Below are 6,000 nucleotides of genomic sequence, written 5' to 3'. Positions count from 1 at the left end.
TGTACCGCAGTACGTTGTTTCATGCTGTCACTATTTTTCCAGGCGTACCATCCCTGCCCTGCAGACATATGTGGCGGAACAAGTCCGTTAATCACTATGCAACGCCATAAGGTCCATGTAACTACAGACACTTGGAACAGTAAGCACAGTATAGTATATCTAGTATAGTATACCTCTTTAACTGCACACTGGGTAAATGTAGAGGTGGCTGAGCATGAGGCGCCAGATGTTCAAGCGCATGTCCCACCACCACCTCAGATTGCTGGATGTTTGTCAGTCATTGTTGCTTCCCCTCTTACACCATTTACTCCACCTTCTTCTCATGCGATCAGCGTAAGACCTGCACCACCCACTTCAGCAAAACCAGGGGTAGACAACAACTGGCTGTTCTTAAATTCATTTGCCTGGAGTACAAACCTCATACCAAGCAGGAGCTGTGGATGAGCATAAAACAACCAACAGATGAGTGGCTGGTGACAGTCAACCTACAGCCCAACCTGGGGGGTGTGTGATAATGGCCAAAATCTCGTCGCAGTTCTTGGCCTAGGCAGCTTGACATACATCCCTTGCCTGGAGCATGTGCTGGATTTGGTGGTGCACTTTCCCCAAAAATTACACATATATGTCAGAGCGTCTGCTGAACATGCAAGCAGTATGTGTGAGATTAACTCTTGCTAGCCTGCCTAAGTCTGTGGATTGATGCCCGCGTGTCCCTGCGCTGATCACAGACATCAGAGATGTTAGCAGTCCGAGTGCTAGAATCTGTAGCGTCCACACATCCTTGATGACAGTTGGCTATGCTTGCATAAACCTCCTTGTGACAATATGATACATATACTTTCCCTGTATATTTTCCCTGTATATTTTTTTAAATTTCAGGACCTAATCAAATTCTAATATATAAACTAACAAGATGTCCAACCTCTCTCATATATATATATATATATATATATATATATATATATATATATATATATATATATATATATATATATATATATATATATATATATATATATACACACAGTACAGACCAAAAGTTTGGACGTACCTTCTCACCTCTAGAGCAACTGTTAAGAGGAGACTTTGTGCAGCAGGCCTTCATGGTAAAACAGCTGCTAGGAAACCACTGCTAAGGACAGGCAACAAACAGAAGAGACTAGTTTGGGCTAAAGAACACAAGGAATGGACATTAGACCAGTGGAAATCTTTGCTTTGGTCTGATGAGTCCAAATTTGAGATCTTTGGATCCAATCGCCGTGTCTTTGTAGAAAAGGTGAACGGATGGACTCTACATGCCTGGTTCCCACCGTAAAGCACGGAAGAGGAGGTGTGATGGTGCTTTGCTGGTGACACTGTTGGGGATTTATTCAAAATTGAAGGCATACAGAACCAGCATGGCTACCACAGCATCTTGCAGCATCATGCTATTCCATCCGGTTTGCGCTTAGTTGGACCATCATTTATTTTTCAACAGGACAATGAACCCAAACACACCTCCAGGCTGTGTAAGGGCTATTTGACTAAGAAGGAGAGTGATGGGGTGCTACGCCAGATGACCTGGTATCCACAGTCACCAGACCTGAACCCAATTGAGATAGTTTGGGGTGAGCTGGACTTCAGAGTGAGGCCAAAAGGGCCAACAAGTGCTAATCATCTCTGGGAACTCCTTCAAGACTGTTGGAAAACCATTTCCGGTGACTACCTCTTGAAGCTCATCAAGAGAATGCCAAGAGTGTGCAAAGTAGTAATGAAAGCAAAATGTGGCTACTTTGAAGAACCTAGAATATAAAACATATTTTCAGTTGTTTCACACTTTAAGTATTTCATTCTACATGTTTTAATTCATAGTTTTGATGCGTTCAATGTGAATCTACAATTTTCAGAGTCCTGAAAATAAAAAAAACTCTTTGAATGAGAGGGTGTGTCCAAACTTTTGGTCTGTACTGTATGTGTATATATAATATATATACATATATGCACAGTGTGCAGAATTATTAGGCAAATGAGTATTTTGATCACATGATCACTTTTAAGCATATTGTCCTACTCCAAGCTGTATAGGCATCAACACCCTACATAAGGTGTGCTTAATTATTAGGCAACTTCCTTTCCTTTGGCAAAATGGGTGGGAAGAGAGATTTGACGGGCTCTGAAAAGTCCAAAATTGGGAAATGTCTTGCAGAGGGATGCAGCGGTCTTGAAATTGTCAAACTTTTGAAGCGTGATCGCCGAACAATCAAGCGTTTCATGGCAAATCGCCAACAGAGTCTCAAGAAGCGAGTTGGGCAAAAAGGCGCAAAATAACTGCCCATGACTTGAGGAAAATCAAGCGTGAAGCTGCCAAGATGCCATTTGCCACCAGTTTGGCCATATTTCAAAGCTGCAACGATACTGGAATATCAAAAAGCAAAAGATGTGCCATACTCAGGGACATGGCCAAGGTAAGGAAGGCTGAAAAACGACCACCTTTGAACAAGAAATTGTGCAGTTATATTGGTTTACCTGGTGAAAATAAACAAGTGAGATGGGAATATATTTGGTTTTTATTAAGTTGCCTAATAATTCTGCACAGTAATAGTTACCTGTACAAACAGATATCCTCCAAATCTAAAAAAAAACAACCACTCCAACTTCCAAAAATATTAAGCTTTGATAATTATGAGTCTTTTGGGTTGATTTAGAACATGGTTGTTGATTAATAATAAAAAAATCCTCTAAAATACAACTTGCCTAATAATTCTGCCCAGAGTGTATATATACATACACAAATTTTATATATTATATAATATATATTATATATACACACACACACACACACATTGTTTTATGAAAAGATCTTTAAAAATAATTATTGTAGTGAAATACAGAATAAATAATTGCAACAAAATAATCCATTTCTCTATTATCTTTTTTCATGGTTGTCAGCTCTATCAGCTATGCGGATGGCCGCCTTGTAAAGCACAATATATTTTCTTGTTAAAATTGCTTCTTTATAGTCCAAAAATATTTTAAGTTCTAAGGCAATATTCGTTTCTCAATTAATTATGCAATGTTCTGTTTTATGATTTTTGTACAGTTTGTCAACAAAATATATAAATTTCTCCCCATGTGAGTTATTTCTGATGGTTAACAAAATATGATTTTACAGTACTATATTTTTCACATTCTAGGTATGATAAGGACTTCTGAACCGTGTGACTTCTCTGATGTGTAACAAGATTTGATTTCTTTTTAAAATATTTCTCACATTCTGAACATGAAAAAGGCTTCTCCCCTGTGTGACTTCTCTGATGTCTAACAAGATTTGATTTGTAGCTAAAACATTTCTCACATTCTGAACATGAAAATGGCTTCTCTCCTGTGTGGATTCTCTGGTGTACAATAAGATGTGATTTGTGATTAAAATATTTCCCACATTCTGAACATGAAAAAGGTTTCTCCCCTGTGTGGGTTCTGTGGTGAAGAACAAGATGCGCTTTCTGGTGAAAATATTTCCCACATTCTGAACATGAAAATGGCTTTTCCCCTGTGTGGGTTCTGTGGTGAAGAACAAGATGCGATTTCTGCTGAAAATATTTCCCACATTCTGAACATGAATATGGCTTCTCCCCTGTGTGGGTTCTGTGGTGTATAGCAAGATTTGATTTCCGGTTAAAAAATTTCCCACATTTGGAACAAGAAAATCTCTTCTCCTCTGGGTGAACTTTTTGTTTAACTAAACACATTTTGGGGGGAAACCTGTTTCCATATTCGGAACGTGAGAATGGCTTCTTTTCTTTAATATCATTTCGTATTTTAATGTCTATTTTTTTACTTTGATTTTTCTTAGTAGTCTGTATCGATTCTGAAGATAGGACCTGTTTCATAGGATCAAATGATAGATCTTTGCTGTGGAGGGATGATGGGATATCTGGAATAATGGCATTCACTTCAATTGCATTCTGTGTGATATCAAGTTCATCTGATTTATAAATTGAAGAGGTCAGTTGTCCTTCTGATTTCCTGGTACTGTCATCTGGTAAGAATAAAACCAGTTAGGTTTTAATAAAATATCCTTGAAATGTATATTTTTGAACATTTCTACCACAGAAATGGCAAGTTATGTAGCAAAATACAATTATTCACTAGGACATTGACAGTTCACAGATTTCCCAAAGTCCTATCTCCCCTTGTTTCTCAGTCTTACAAAATGTGCCCAAACCACATTTAGCATCCATGTATTTTGCATTGCTATACAGAGAATAACTCACTGAATTTGTGATGTACGTATCTCCTGGAGCACAATCTGGGCACTATGTGTTGGGTAATAAAATGGCATATTTTCACTCTCAAACATTAACTGCGTGCTAATTCCCGAAACATGCCTGTGGAGTAATAATAGAACAACTATAGAGAAATTCATTGAGTTATAATTTCCAAAATGGAGTCACTTTATGGGACTTTCTACTGTTCTGATTTTTTGGCATTTTATCACATTAGGTCTGCTACCAATGGTATGTCACATCTTCTCTGGGATCTGCTCCAGTGATATCTGCTTCTGTCACCAGGCGCCGCCATATTCATTCTGCCTGAAGTGCTGATGATGAAGACATAGAATTCAGAAGCTCTGAGCAGCACAGGCTTTGCCAGTCACTAGGATTAGGGTGGCCAGAACCTGTATTACCATCCAGTCAAGTAGTAGAAGTGTGTGTGCAGTACAGCTGGAGTAATCAGCTCTGTGCTTCAGCCAATTTGAAAGCACTGCACCCTACTAAAACTCAAAGCATATTGCTATATGCTGCCAGATATAGGCTTGTTCTGCTCTGGTTAAGTTGTGTGTGCTCAGTTCCCGGCTTGTGTATGTGTTTCCTTTTCTGTGTCTGGCCTGTTTATGGACTACTCTTGCGTCTTCTGATTTTCTATTTTCTCTGCCTTCCTGGTTATTCTTCTTACCATCTAGCACCACTGAACAGCAGCTAACTCTGTGGCCACAGCCAAGGTGGCTGTGTGTGTAGAGTTTTATTATAGCGTTATTTATTCCATTGCGCTTTACATGTGAAAAGGGTTATACATAATAAAAACAAGAACAGTACTCATGAACAATACAAGACACAAACTGATACAGGCGGAGAGAGGACACTGCCCACGAGGACTCACAATCTACAAGAGATGGGTGAGGATAGATCTGGTTGTACAGTGTTATAGTGTAATGAGGGTTAATGCAGGCTGTATGCTAGTCAGAAAAGATAGGTCTTCTTCCTTTAGAAGGGGTCCAAGGAAGGGGAGAGTCTGATATGTTGGGGTAAAGTTTTAGAGTATGGGGGATGTACGGGAGAAATCTTGTATGTGATTGTGGGAAGAGCAGATAAGAGGGGAGGAGTAAATGAGAACTTGTGAAGATGGGAGGTTGTGTGCAGGTAAGTACCAGGAGACTAGGTCACAGATGTATGGAGCAGACAGGTTGTAGATGGCTTTGTATGTCATGGTTAGGGTTTTGAAGTGGAGTTTTTTGGCAATGGGAAGCCAGTGGAGAGATTGGCAGAGCAGAGATGGCAGGGAATAGAGAGGAGAGGTGAATTTGTCAGGAAGCAGAGTTTAAGATAGATTGGAGAGGTGCGAGAGTACTAGAAGGAAGGCTACAGAGCAGAAGGTTGCAGTAGTCAAGGCAGGAGATGAAAAGGGCATCCAGAAGTGTTTTTGCAGATTCTTGGTTCCGAAATGTACAGATTTGTGGAATATTTTTGAGTTAGAGTCAGCAGGAGGTGAAAAGAGCATGGATATGTGGCTTGAAGGAAAGAGCACTGTCAATGGTCACCTCGAGGCATCAAGCTTGCAGGACTGGGGAGAGTGAGCAGCCATTGGCTTTGATGGATAAATTTGTGGGGCAGTTGATTGAGATGAGGAAACATAATTAATGTTTTGTCCAAGTTACGTTTTTGAAATTGAGCAGGGAAAAAAAAAATGGAGGACCGACATTGTAGGATTTTAGTTAGTAAAGAGGTGATATTGGATCCAGAA

The 6,000-nt window shown here is 39.6% G+C and overlaps 1 pseudogene; it reads right to left on the bottom strand.

The window, feature by feature from the left end:
- Window positions 1-2,747: 2,747 nt before the first annotated feature.
- The window catches only part of LOC142312277 (uncharacterized), a 111,701-nt pseudogene continuing 108,448 nt past the window's right edge, over window positions 2,748-6,000 (bottom strand).

The sequence above is a fragment of the Anomaloglossus baeobatrachus genome, chromosome 5 (assembly GCF_048569485.1).
Source record: "Anomaloglossus baeobatrachus isolate aAnoBae1 chromosome 5, aAnoBae1.hap1, whole genome shotgun sequence".
Classification (NCBI taxonomy): Eukaryota; Metazoa; Chordata; class Amphibia; order Anura; family Aromobatidae; genus Anomaloglossus; species Anomaloglossus baeobatrachus.
The sequence above is the reverse complement of the archived record's forward strand: the minus strand, read 5'-3'. Positions and strand labels throughout refer to the sequence as shown.